Source organism: Prionailurus bengalensis, chromosome C2, assembly GCF_016509475.1.
Source record: "Prionailurus bengalensis isolate Pbe53 chromosome C2, Fcat_Pben_1.1_paternal_pri, whole genome shotgun sequence".
NCBI lineage: Eukaryota > Metazoa > Chordata > Mammalia > Carnivora > Felidae > Prionailurus > Prionailurus bengalensis.
Window position 1 is genome coordinate 107,163,810 of NC_057350.1, and position 14,426 is coordinate 107,178,235.

The 14,426-nt window shown below is 36.2% G+C and overlaps 1 pseudogene; it reads left to right on the forward strand.

Moving 5' to 3' along the window:
* Positions 1 to 13,021: 13,021 nt before the first annotated feature.
* On the forward strand, positions 13,022 to 14,121 carry LOC122491800 (annotated as a pseudogene).
* Positions 14,122 to 14,426: the final 305 nt, after the last annotated feature.

Below are 14,426 nucleotides of genomic sequence, written 5' to 3' on the forward strand. Positions count from 1 at the left end.
TGACTGTACCAGTGAAGAGTTTCTGATAAACATTTTAATAAGTGGGTATCAGGCTAGGTTTTATTAAAAAACAAAATACACACTGAATACCTCATTTAGCTCCTCTCACCTAGAATGCTTTCACCTTTTCTTAATCTTCCCTATTACCTTCACTTGCCACCTGTGAGAAAAGGGCCTTTTCCATAATTCATTTGGCTCTTAGCATATGTTGCCTTGCACTGATATTAATCTCTTCATTAGTGAAAGCTTCATTTCCCCAGCTAGAGGGAACATAACTTTTTCTGTCAACCCCAGGACTTAGTGTAGTATGCTCTATTATTTAGTAAGCCGTCAATAAACTTTTGTTGAAAAACTAAAAATTAAAAGGCATGAAGGTAACCATTAAAAAAAAACCCACCTTCTTGCGGGGAGAGAGGGAATGTCAAATTATAAGAAGTTTTTGTAACTTAAAAAATTAGGTGTCTTTAAGTAGTTAAAGAGCTCTGGGTTCAGACTATCTGGATTACACTTTATCTCTGCTAATAACCAGTTGTGTGACCTTGGGCAAGCAGTTCAAGCTGTAATGGTCTCAGTTTTCTCCTCTGTGTCATGGGAATAACAACCTAAACATCACAGAATGGCTGAGAGGTGACTCTTTTTCCCTCCTCTCCTTTCTTCGTTTCAAATATTTGAGCACATTCAATGTACCAGGCATTGTTCCAAATACAAGGGTTTAGAAACAAATAAGTTTCTTTCCTCATGAGGCTTATATTTGTCATGGGAGAGACCAATAATGAACATGTACATAAACAATATCAAGAAAAATAGAGCAGGTAGAAGGCTAGAAAGGAGAACAGGAGCTATTTCAAATGGGATGATCAGGGGAAAACTCTCTGACATGCAGAATCCAGCAGACAGAAGAATCATGTGAAGGATCAAGCCAAGAAAATTTAGGAGATGATACATGTGCTAGAACAGGGTAAGGAAGCACTAAAAGCACTTAATAAATGACAGACTTCATAAATGACAGACTTAGTACTAGAGTGTTAATTTAGTAGTAGTAGTAGTAGTAGTAGTAGTAGTAGTAGAGACGTGGAAGTTGGCTAAAACGTTTGGATATAACCTCAATTTCTGGCCGTATCATTTAAGGCTGGCAACCTTTTAGGAGTTTAGCCACACAGTAACTAGCTTTAGCTCACACCTTTTGGGGCATCACCTGTGGTGTGGCAGGGCTGTGGGAATGACTGGAAGAGGGGACAGGACTACGCACATCTTTGAGAAGGCACAAAAGGTCCAGCTGACTTTTATCACCCCCAAGACGCTGGACTCCACCCTGGCTCACTGAATGCTGCAGGCTGAGTGGGGAAGTAGTGTTTCATGGCCTCCCATCCTCCAGTGACTCAAGAGATGGGAGGTCCTGCCACTTCCTAATGGGTGCCTTGTAACGCAAACTCCCCAAAATAGTAGTTGTGTGGTAAAAATCATGTTATAAAGCAAATGCATTTTAGCTTAGTGTCTGTAAATCTACAGACACTTTGTTTTGATCATCAATATCTGGAATGACCTTGTGAGGAAGGTCACAAAGGCTAATTTTTTATTTAAATGGTTGTTGAAAAGGCCAGAGGAGCTGTTCTGGTGGAAGAAGTAGTAATCACAGCAGTAACAGAAGCTTACATTTATGGCACCCTGTGCTAAGCACTTCACATGGGTTACCTCATTTAACTATCATAACTATAAGAAACAGTGCTATTATTCTCATTGTACAGTTGAGAAACTAAGGCTAAATAACTTGATCAAGGTCACATAACTAGTTGGTGGTGGAAATGGGATGCAGTTCACGAACCGTGATCTAGTCATTACCTCCTAGTCAAATAAATTCTTTACCCACACCTGCCAACTAACAGATTATTTTTTTCCTCCTTCCCATCCATTTACTAGAAATAATAAATGTTCTTGGTATTGTTCTTATTCTGCATTTTAATGCTTATTCATTCAATACAATGTGGCTTTTTTTTTTTTTTTGGTAGAGAAGATGCCATAAATATTATCTCGGTCTTCTGGCATTATCTTGAGCTAGATTACAAATGATATTTTCAGAAGCTTACACATTTGAAAAAGTTTTTAAAGAATTATAAATGTCATATCCTGAAAACTTTTATCAATGAATTAAAAAATATAAAGTTTTTAGAAAACCTGGCTATTCTTTCATTTAAGCCTGAGAACAACCTGAGTAGTAAATTACCATTTTAGAACTGTTCTTTATTAATTGTGTAGCAATTGTTGTTGCAAAGAACTAAAATGGTTTCTGCAAATTTGGCTAAACCCTAACTACTATGTAATCTACTACATAGACTATTGCCTTATGCTCGCTTCAAGTGTAACAAACGTGGGTAGTCAAACCTACTTTAAACGAATGGCAAGAAATAATAACTCCAACAAAGCTAAAGCTACTGGAAGCTTTCTTATTTTAACAGGACTGAGAAAGGACTATAATTCGAAGTATACCAGATTAATAGGGCAGAATACAGACTCTGAAGTCACTGTTTGCTGTCCATTTTAATTCTAGAATTCTTATTGACTCTAATTAAAATTCTGTAGATGGAAGAGTTGTATGTTTCTAAGGAACTTGCAGCGAATGCTGTCTGCCAGCCATCTCCAAACACCCCATAACCACACACAACTTGCCTGTCAGGAGAGCTAATGCAGACATCGCAGGGCACACCACATTTGTCACTGTGGCTAATATCAGAGATACGCAGCTCTTTTTTCTTAGCACACAAAAGCAAGATATGTAATTCAATGCTCAATTTACCCTTGTCTCGCAGGAGATTTTTCCCCGCTAATTGATAGAAATTAAGCCATTAATCAAGCCACTAGCCATCATTCAAACCAGAGAAGATGAATACAAACTTTCATCATAACCACCTTCCCCATTTTAGTGTTCATTAGCATTAATTTTTAATGCAATTATGCTATTCTTTTACGCTGAGCTCATAAATTACTGCTCTTTTGTTGCTGGCTGGCCTTGTAAAATCCAAACTAATGCTTTGTGCTCTGATCTTAAAGGCAATTACTAGGTTCTTCTTTTATATCTTTGCATCCCCAGTAACCTTTATATATAACGAATACCCATGGCTGCCTATGCCTGTTTGTTTTTTTAATGTCTCTATATAAACCTTTGTGAACATATAAATGTAGTCAAATGTATCTACAATAAACATAGATATGTATACACACACACCACATACATTATAAAATACAGATGTTAATATAAAAATAAGATGTCACAAATTCATATTATAGTTCAGGTTCAAATATAATGGTATTATTATGGTTTCTCATGATTAAAATGTAATGCATCATTGTACTAAAGTTATAATTTGGTAACAAATTAGAGAAAGAAAATAGGAATATTAATAACAGTTGGCTAGTATACACATATGTAAGAGTCCAACAACTACTAGAAATAGAATGAATAACTATGGCATATAAAAATCCCTTAGTTCTTTACCTCGGGTTAATGTTTTATATTTAAATCCTTATTTAAAAACATTGTGTCAAAACCTGAAAAGTAATGAGATGAAAATGGAATGAAAATGAAAATGAAGAGTACTGAAAATGAAGATCAGAAGAACCGTTTATCCAAAAGTGTGTTTACAAGTACATGTAAGGACTCCACAGTCTTATACTGTGTGGAAGCAGCAGTTTATACGAAGATGACTGTAGTAAAAAGACAGATTTTCCAGAAATAAATACTGAACCCAAAGGCAGCAATCCACTCCTTCCTCCAACCCAGAGAAAGTCAAAAGATGTACTCTCTTTATAGTCCCCCAATAAGCATTGGTTATGTTCACTCCTAGGTGCAGAGGAGATAAAAAACAAACAAACAAACAAACAAACAAACAACCCTGCAACTCTCTCCCTCTATCAACCCAGTAATGCCTTTGCCTTTGTTTGTAAGTTGTTATGTTCTGGCCACCCACTAGCTAGACAAAGGGTACCTATGTGGCATTAAGATATGAAATAAAACTGGGGAAAAGGAAACTTACTGGGAAAATGTCAGTAACACTGGTGTTGGGGCCAGCCCCGTCACCTCTGGCAGTTGCACAGCTGCTGCCTACCCTTAACACCATGATACTGGGGAAGGGAGTACAGGGTATATTCAGGAATCTTCTAACAACAACAACAACAACAACAACAACAACAAAGCTTTGAATCATTAACATAAGATATCTTCTGTTTCCTCTCATGGTTCATTCTCTATTAGATTTCATCTTAAAAAAATTTTTTTTAACATTTATTTATTTTTGAGACAGAGAGAGCGAGAGCATGAACGGGAGGGTCAGAGAAAGAGGGAGACACAGAATCTGAAACAGGCTCCAGGCTCTGAGCTGTCAGCACAGAGCCTGACGCGGGGCTCGAACCCAAGGACTGTGAGATCATGACCTGAGTCAGTCGGACGCTTAACCGACTGAGCCACCCAGGCGCCCCAAGAATTCTTATTTATAAGGAATTATGAGCTGACTGTGGGTAGGCACAGGGATTTATTTTGTTTACAAAGTGCAATTGTTATTTTATTTGATTCTCAAAGAGACATAATTTTTGGTAATAAATAATATCCCCATTTTTCAAATACAGTATCTGATACTCTCAAAGTTTAAGAGGACCCAAAAGAGGCAGAGTTGGAATATGAAACAAGTCGTTGCACGTCAAATTCTGTATATTTCTCAATGTAACAGGTGTCTCCTAAGCTTTTGAATCTGATAACTACATGGCTGTTTAAGCTTATTTCATATGCTTATCAAATTTATATAAAATTTTGATCTTTTAAACAGAGATGGGGTAGGGAGGATGTTAGAAGACATTAATTTCTTTTTCTTAAAAGCAGAGTATTTTGCTATATTAATGAAGTGCAGCATATAAAACTATAACATTTAAAGAAACCCAGTATGGGTTAGTCTGCATTTTCTAGAATTTCATACAAATGGTATACTCTTTCATGGCTGATGTCTTTCACTCAACATGTTTTTGTAATAGCTCCTTGTTGTTGGGTAGATCTATTGTTCCTTTTATTATTGGTAGAATTCTGTTACATGAATATCCACAATTTGTTTATCCATTCACCTGCTGATAGACATTTGGGTTGTTTCTAATTTCTGACTTAAAAAAAAGTTTTTTAAAAATGTTTACTTATTTTTGAGAGACAGAGAGACAGATTGCGAGCAGGGGAGGAGGCAGAGAGAGAGAGGGAGACACAGAATCTGAAGGAGGCTCCAGGCTCTGAGCTCTCAGCACAGAGCCGGAAGCAGGCCTGGAACTCACGAACCACAAGATGATGACCTGAGCTGAAGTCGTACACTTAACTGACAGCCACCCAGGCACCCCTCCAGTTTCTGGCTTTTGAGAATAAAGTTACTATAACATTTATGTAATGTCTTTGTGTATTTCCCTTCTCTTGGGTACATATGTAATATTGGAATGGCTGGATTATACAGTAAGTTTGTATTTCTCTGATGACTAATGATATTGAGCATTTTTAGTGCTCTATTAACCATTCACTTCTTTTTTAAATTGTGTCGCAAATCTTTTGGTCATTATTTAATTAGGTTGTCTGTATTCTTCTCACTGAGTTTCAAAAACTTTATATCTGTTCTGGATATATCCTTTGTCAATATGTATTGCCAGTATTTTCTCCCATTCTGTGACTTGCCTTTTCTTTAACACATTTTTTTGATGTTTATTTACTTTTGAGAGAGAGAGAGAAAGAACGAGCCAGTGGGGAGGGGATGATAGAGGGGGCCTGAAGATCCAAAGCGGGCTCAGTGCTGATAGCAGGGAACCCAGTTTGGGGCTTGAACTCATGAACTGTGAGACCATGACCTGAGCTGAGGCAGACGATCAACCAACCGAGTCACCCAGGCGCCCCACTCTGCCTTTCTGTTCTTTATGGTGTCTTTCAAAGAGCAAAACTTTTAAATTAAAAAAAAAGTCCAATTTATTATTTTTAAAATTTTGTGCTTTTTTGTGTCTATCAAAAAAATATTTGCCTACCTCAAGGCTGCAAACATTTTCTTCTAGCTGTATAATACATTTCAAGCTAATTTTTATGTATTGTGTGAAATAAGTGTCATTACTTATTTTCCCCATAAGGATATTCAGTTTTTTCAGCATTATTTATTAAAAAGACTTTCCTTTTCCCACTGTATTGTTTGGTAGTTTTGTTGAAAATTAATTGGCCATATATGTGAAAGTTAATTTCTATCTCTCTAAGTCTGTTCCATGTATCTATATGTTTATCTTTATAGTACACAGTCTTAATTACTGTAATTTTATAGTGAATCTCAAAATTAGGGAGTGTAAATCATCTTTGTTCTTTTAATATTTTAAAAGTTTATTTATTTATTTTGAAAGAGAGAGACAGAGAGAGAGCACTGGAGGGGCAGAGAAAGAGGGAGAGAGAGAGAATCCCAAGCAGGCTCCACACTGTCAGAGCAGAGCCAGATGTAGGGCTCAAACCCACAAGCTGTGAGATCATGACCTGAACTGAAATCAAGAGTCAGACACTTAACTGGCTGAGCCACCCAGGTGCCTGCCCCTAAAACTGATTCTTAGTAGAAACTTTGTTCCTAACACTTAAGTTGAATTTTAGCATTAGGATGCAAAGTATAATATATAATGAAATTCACTTTCAGGAATAAGTTGAAATACAAATGATTAATAAAATTAGACCCTCTCCAAATATTAACTTGTTAGGTACAGCACTTAAAATAAAAAAAAAAAAAAACAAAAAACAACAACGATCAATTACTTAAATCAACTTTAAAAATAGTTTTTGTGGAGGCACCTGGGTGGCTCAATTGGTTAAGCATCCGACTCTTGATGATTGTTGATACCGGCTCAGGTTATGATCTCACAGTTCGAGAGACTGAGCCCCTGTTGGGCTCCGTGCTGAGCATGGAGCCTGCTTGGGATTCCCTCTCTCCCTCTCCCACTGTTCTCCCTCTCCCTCTCTCTCTCCCCCTGACCCTACTTGCATACACTCTTTCCCTCTAAAATTTAAAAAAAAAAAATTAAAAAAAAAATAAATAAAAGAGTTCGGGGGAACTGGTCAAGTTGTAAACATGTTATTTATCACCAAGAGATACTGTTATGTTAAATTTTTATTTCTTCTGATTTTAGAGTAAAAAATTGAGCCACATTCATATTACTTTATAAAGAAGTTGCCACATAAGAAGATAATGGTTTAAATGACTAAATATTGATGGCAGGTTTTTTTTTTTCTTTAGTTTAAGAATGTAGCCTGGAAAATGTATTCAGGCATAACTGATGAAAGAAAATCAGAAAGGAGAATAAGGGATGACAGATTAATAGAAAGGGCAAATTTCCAGGGACTTATAAAGAAACAAGAACCAAGGGTGAGTACATATGTTTAAGAATCTGAACTATTTGGAGAAATTCTACCTGTTCAGGGAAAATAACTGGGGCATCTACATCCAAATCGAATGAATAATCTCTTACTCCTCAAACTATCATTTAAGAAGCAATATATATATATACACATCCTAAACTGAATTCTGATGTCTGTAATTATAATCTCCTTTCTGTTTGTTCCACCATTTTGTCAACACTTGCTTCTCATTACAGTCTTTCTCTTCAAATAAATGCAAAGAAGATTCTTGTCTTTTAATCAAGAAAAGCCCTAAATGGCACATTATTATATTATTAAAGTATAGGTAATAATAAATCTATATTACTAAACTCTCTCTGTTTCTGTATGTTCCAATACAGTTGGTCAAGCTGCACATAATGAAATACATATGATTCTTATTTGGTTTAGATTATTGCTAAATTTGGACAGGTTTAAAATCTTCAAAATGCTATGATAATTATATGATAGTAAGTCAGAGCTATGAGTTATATGCACAGCTGTGTATTTTTTTTTTTCAATTAAAATATTCTGGTGAGATAGCCTAATGATTTGGTGTTCTAAATTGTATTTTAAGAAAAATATTTAAGTTGAAAATCTCACATGAGTAGCAATCATAACCTTTATAAAAATGGAGAAAAGTTTCCACATTTTAACTGGTTTCCAGTACACTATGATTTCTTTTTTTTTTTTTTTTTTTAATTTTTTTTTTTTTTCAACGTTTATTTATTTTTGGGACAGAGAGAGGCAGAGCATGAACGGGGGAGGGGCAGAGAGAGAGGGAGACACAGAATCGGAAACAGGCTCCAGGCTCTGAGCCATCAGCCCAGAGCCTGACGCGGGGCTCGAACTCCCGGACCGCGAGATCGTGACCTGGCTGAAGTCGGACGCTTAACCGACTGCGCCACCCAGGCGCCCCCAGTACACTATGATTTCAATAAAGCATATCATACCTAACTCCCACATTCGCCACATTGAGCATAAATGCAGCCATTAAGATAAGATGAAAAGCAGAGGATGACAAAGCAATAAAGGAATCAACAAATGGGAAATGCGACATATATTTTAGCCCATTCCTCTGTGACTTTGACAGAAATCCGCTACAGGAACAAAGCAATATTAATGCTAAATATTCAGGGCTGCCTGGGTGGCTCAGTTGGTTAGTCAGTCATCTGACTCTTGATCTTGGCTCAGGTTATGATCTCACAGTTTGTGGGATTGAGCCCTGCATCCAGATCTGTGCTGATGGTGTGGAGCATGCTTGGGATTCTCTCTCTTCCTCTCTCTTTCTAGCCCTCCTCTGCTCATAGCCTCTCTCTCTCAAAATAAATAAACTTAAAAAATATTAACCATTCATTTGCTTTTAATAGTGTTTTTTCATGACAAGCACAATGTTTTAAGTTATAAAGTTGCAAAATAATAGGCAAGTCCAGCTCTACTTATAGGTGAAGTGACTATTAAAATTAGCACTCCAAGTTCTAGCTTCACAACTATATTATCTTAGTCAAGCCTTCCCATTACATTTCTATCTTCTCTTCCAAATTAAGATATGGTACCTATTAAAATACAAATATGATCTCTGGATGGAAGAAACACTTTAGGAGAGACAAGTTTATTGTTCTATAGAAGAGAACAGTGCCCTGCAGGGCTGATAAATTTGGAGAAAGGAAAAATCCAGGAGATAAGGAATTGATGGGAAGATCATGATTGTTTGGGAGCTAAACCTTGGGAATAAGGTAAGACAGGAGGTCCTGAAGATGGGTGCAAAGGTTGCAGGACAAGAAAGTGAGATGGTGACAGAACATTTATAATAGTTCTGAGCTTCACATGCAAATCTTCCAATTACAGCCCAGCATGGAAGGGCAGGGGCTCTAGGACAGATCTCTAACCACAGGAATATGATTTGTGAGTTATTTATTCCTTATACATTTTAATTCGTATGGATCCATACCAACTACCAATGTGCGATGAGTGTTCCAAAGATCTCTGATCTTTGGGAGAGGGGAGATGGCAGTGTTAGTGACAATCATTGTGTAGTATCTCAAGATATGGGAAGAAAAATCTCTAATGGGTCCATACAAGTAAGGAAATTTATAAGCCTCTTAAGGTATATTTGCCAGTCTGTAGCATCTGTAACTGGAATAGCCAGGGCATATTTCTTATGTTGGATATAAGTAAACTTTAAGTAAAATGCTTAAGAATAAAATTCGAACTCATGAACACTAAGATTGAGTAAAAATATAAACTTTATATGCATAAACACTTCCAGGCCTACTGAAACTCATTTAATAATCACACAACTGATACTGTGTTAAGACTAAATAACAATATTAGAGCTAAAAATGAACCTTGAAAATGAAACCATTACAAGTCCACAATTAATTTAAAACATTTCAAGAAGAGTTTTTATGGGCTGACTCAGGGCTTGATCCTGGCAGCCAGATGGATGTAGGAGGTCAATAATCCAGAAACAATGAGACAGTGATTAGTCAGTAAAACAAATCCCTGGAAGCAATTACTGTTCAACACGTCAGAAAGCCATTTGACCAAAATAATCAGAATATGGATTGCGAAGTTTCAGTGTCTCCCTGCTATCCCCTTTCTAAAACTCTTCTTTAGTAAACATACTATAAAGCCAGTTACTACTTCAAACAACAATTACTCACTGCTAAAAGTCTGTTCAAAAATGATGACTGAAGAAAGGTCCCTCTACACAAGCCAAGTTTACATGTTCCTACATTCTTTATGTCTATCCAGTCAGACATACTGCAAAGGTGTAAGCTCTAAGAAAATCTCATCTGGTCCAAAAGATTATCAATCATCCTTAAGTTTTTCTACAAAACAGCAATGGGACAAACATGCATGAGTCAAGGAACCAAATGTTATGTTTGGTCTACAAATACGGTATTTGGATCACACTAAGCATTCACAAGGAATCTAGTAGGTACCTGTTGAATGGTCTGCTGAGCTCAGGCCACTGTTGCTATAGAATGTGGTATTCCTGCATTAGGGAAGGAAGCTCCTTAAAGATTTTTTCTTCTCTTTTTTTTTTAATTTGGGAAAATGTCAGAGACTTGTTTATTGCCCTCAAGAATTTCTAGGTAGTACTTAAAAGATACTTTCCATTGTCCTTGAAAATACTAAATGAAAGGACGTGTCCTTGAAGCTCCTTCGTAGGAGCAGGATTACACTTCCATTTCTACTCCTGCTCATCATTCAATAAAGTGATCACTTCCTCAATCCTGAAACTTTCTTCATTTGGCTTTAATGACACCATATACTCCTCGTTGGGCACAATTCTTCATTTTCCTACAGTGGCCCCTCTAACTGTTAGGGTGCCCCAATGTTCAGATTGGACCCCTTCCTTTTTTCTATCTTGATTTTTTCTCTAGATGACCCACCTACATGCTAACGACCTTCAAATCTTTAGGTCTAGTCTTGACATCTTTACCAAACTCCAGACCTTGATTTTTCTCTCTTATCCCCTAAATTGAAACTATCACTTTTCATTGGCTTCCTATCACATTTAAAATAAAATTCAAACTCCATACGTTTACTTAAAAACCCTACATAATCTGGCTCCTACTAAGTTTTTCAATCAAATTCTAACCCTTGCCCTAGCTGCACATGGCCTTCTTTGTGGTTCTTAAGCATTCTAAACTTGCTTCCCCCTTAGGATACTTATGGAAGCTGTTCCTTCCCCCTAGAATGCTCTTTTTGTACCAAGTCCCTTTTTGTTCAGATTTAATTTAGATGGCAGCTGCTCAGGGAGGCCTTTCCAGAGCACTCAGTCAAAAGCAGTCACTAGTCACTCTCTAGCACATCAAGAGAGACTAGAGAAATGAGTTAATTGTGAGGTTATTATGGGAATTTAGGCACAAGATGATGACTATCCTGATCAGGTGGGAACTGAGAGTCAAGTTTCAAACACAATGACTTTGACATGCTTGTATGTTAAAAAAAAAAGTCATCTCCAAGTCTGGAGTTCAGAAGAGAAAGTCTGGGATATAAATTTGGAAGTAATAAGCATACACAAAGCATTTACTCCAGTCGAAAGTGACAAATTCACCTAAGAAGTTATAGAGAGAAAAGAAGTGAATTCCAGTGAATGCCAATACTTGCAGATTGGGTAGGAAGAAGAGAAAGGGCTAGCCAGGACTGGCAGGAAAATCAGTATTACGTCATATAAAGTGAAAAGGAATTTCAAGAAGACTAGTATGGTGAGTTGTGCTGAATGCTGCTGCAAGGTTAAATATGATGAGAAAAATTCCACTAGATTTGGCAAATGAGAAAGTATTGGTGATTTTGAAAAAAAAGGAGTTATAAGAAAGTAATGTGGTAAATCACAATTGGAAAAGATGATGGTTAAATAAAAACTCCTATTTCCTAGACAATGGAGGATCAGGTTATTTAAATGAGACTTCTGCTGAGCACAACAAATTATACAGGACAGAATATTAAAAAAAAATCAAATTACATATATTGTTGAGATCATATGAGGTAAGGAATCCACAAAGACCAAACATGAAGTGAACAGTTCTAGCAGTCCTCTAACTCATAAGGAAATTGAATCATTTGCAAAAAACTTTTCTGTAAACACTAGGTTCATAGAGTTGTACAGCAAAATTCTACCAAACTTTCAAGAACAAGATAATTGTGTTCCTAACTCATTTCCTTACTTTCTAACTCATTCATTCTCTTCCTAACTTCCCAACTCAAACTGACTTCCTAACTCATTTTATTAGGCTAGCACAAATCTACTTTCAAAACTAGTCAAGAACAGTACTAAAAGGGAAAAATTATAGAAATAAATCATGAATGCAGATGCAAAAAGGGTAAAAAAGTAAACACACACACACACACACACAGTACACAAACACATACATACCCACATATAACTCATATACAAACAAATGAAATCCAGGAGTGTAAAAAAAGATAATACATCATAATTAAGTTGAAGTAATTCTAGGACCGCAGGTTTGGTTCAACATTAGAAGATATGTTAGTGTAATTCATAAAATTGTCTGATTAAAGGAGAAAAACTAAACTAAAAAACTAAAGTCTTCAACAAAATTCAACATTTATTTGAGATTAGAAACAAACTTAGGGAAGGAAGGAAACATCTATAACGTGAAAAAGGGATGTACTCCTCCTTCCCCAAAACTAAACCAAATTGAAAATGGTAAGGCAAATATCATACTGAATGGTACAATGTTAAAAAATAATCTTTATGCCCACAAACAGGGTAATTATGCTAGCTAGCTATCATCATTTCTATTAGGTACTGGTGGTCCTAATCAGTGCCATAACATTAAAGAAAGGAAACAGATGACATAACAATTAGGAAGAAACATAAAGGTGACTATAAATAGATAAAACGTAGAGAAAACCCAAAAGTATCTATGGATAATTTATTTGTTATATACAAAACCAATATTTAAGAGTCAGCTGCATTTGTGTACATCAGCCATGAGCAGAAAATATAATTTAAAACAAGATACCATTTTAGTGGCATAAAAATATAAAGTACCTCAGCATAAATCCAACAAGTGATATGCTAGTCCATTAGAGAGAATATCGTGAAAGTTTAGAAGACCTAAGTAAGCATGCAGAGTTATACACTGCATAACTGCGTAAGATAAGAAGATACAGTGCACGCCTGCCCTGGGCTCCTGGGAGTGTGTGGAAGGCACTGCTGGAAGGCCAAAGTGTGGAGGCTTCCGGACAGCGTGGTCTGTGTGCGGTCTCTGAGTTTTCGAGTTTCCCGTTTTCCAGGTAAAATATGGCTAAAAGCCTATGGAGTAAATGGAAAAGGAAGATGCGTGCTGAAAAGAGGGAAAAAAAAGAATGCCCCAAAGGAACTCATCAGACTTAAAAGTATTCTTAAAATAGATAGTGGTATTTTAATGACAGATGTTCCAGAGATATCAACTGTGGTGGTACCCAAATATTGTCAAAACTCAATGCATGGTGCCAGATGAAAAAGATAACATGAAAAGGGAGACTGATATTAACAGAAACCAAAAGAGTCTTCTAGACCAGCATGGACAGTAGTGCCCCATACGGATGAACCGGAGACGAAGGAAAAGGACAAGGCTGAAGGCAAAGTGAGAAAAATGGAAGGGGAAATGCAAAACAAAGGCAGCAAAGGCAATGAAGGGTTTGGCCTGTTAGACTCTTAAAAACTCGAAAAATCCTACATGGGACAGGTCTTTGATTAGAATGTATACATGGATTTCAACTTCCACCAAATGAAAACTTTGTTTCCAGAATTAATTTGGCCTCTTTCTTCAATTCAAACCCAACTTAACTCCTAAAATTTGTTTTGGGAGCTTGATAAAATATTTTCTTATCTTTTTTTTTTTTAAATATTTTCTTTGATAAATGAAAGTTACACTGATATTTTAATTGGATGGTGTCCAATGTGCAGGGATTCTCAGACATCAAAGCTCTATCAAGTGTTATTTGGTTGAAATTGCTTGGTCTTAGTAAAGAAAAAAAAAAGATATTATACTGACACATTCAAGCTAATTCAGGTTTAAGGAAAACTTTTACACAATTTAAAATATAATGTCAGTGGATCTTATAAGCACCACTTGTTTGGAGTTTTGATTTTGTTTAATTCAGAATAAAAGATGTTTTGTCTAGATCTTGAAAAAAAAGATAAGAAGGTACAATATCATAAAGATACCATTTCTTACCAAATCTATAGATTCAACGTAATTTCAGTAAAAATCCCAGCATAACAATTGATCAGTCTATTCACTTATTAATTTAGTAAATCTCAAAAAATTCATTCTTAAATGTATATGGAAAAGCAAAGATTAAACATAACCAAAATGTTCATATAGAGAAAAATGAGGTGGGTGACTTATCTTACCAGATATCAAGACTTATTATATGGCTAGTAATACACACACTATTAGTGTAGGGATAATGAAGTTGACTAAGCAGGACATACAGCAGGACAGAGAGGCCAGAAATATTCTACACATATTGAGAAGCCTGGTTGATGAAG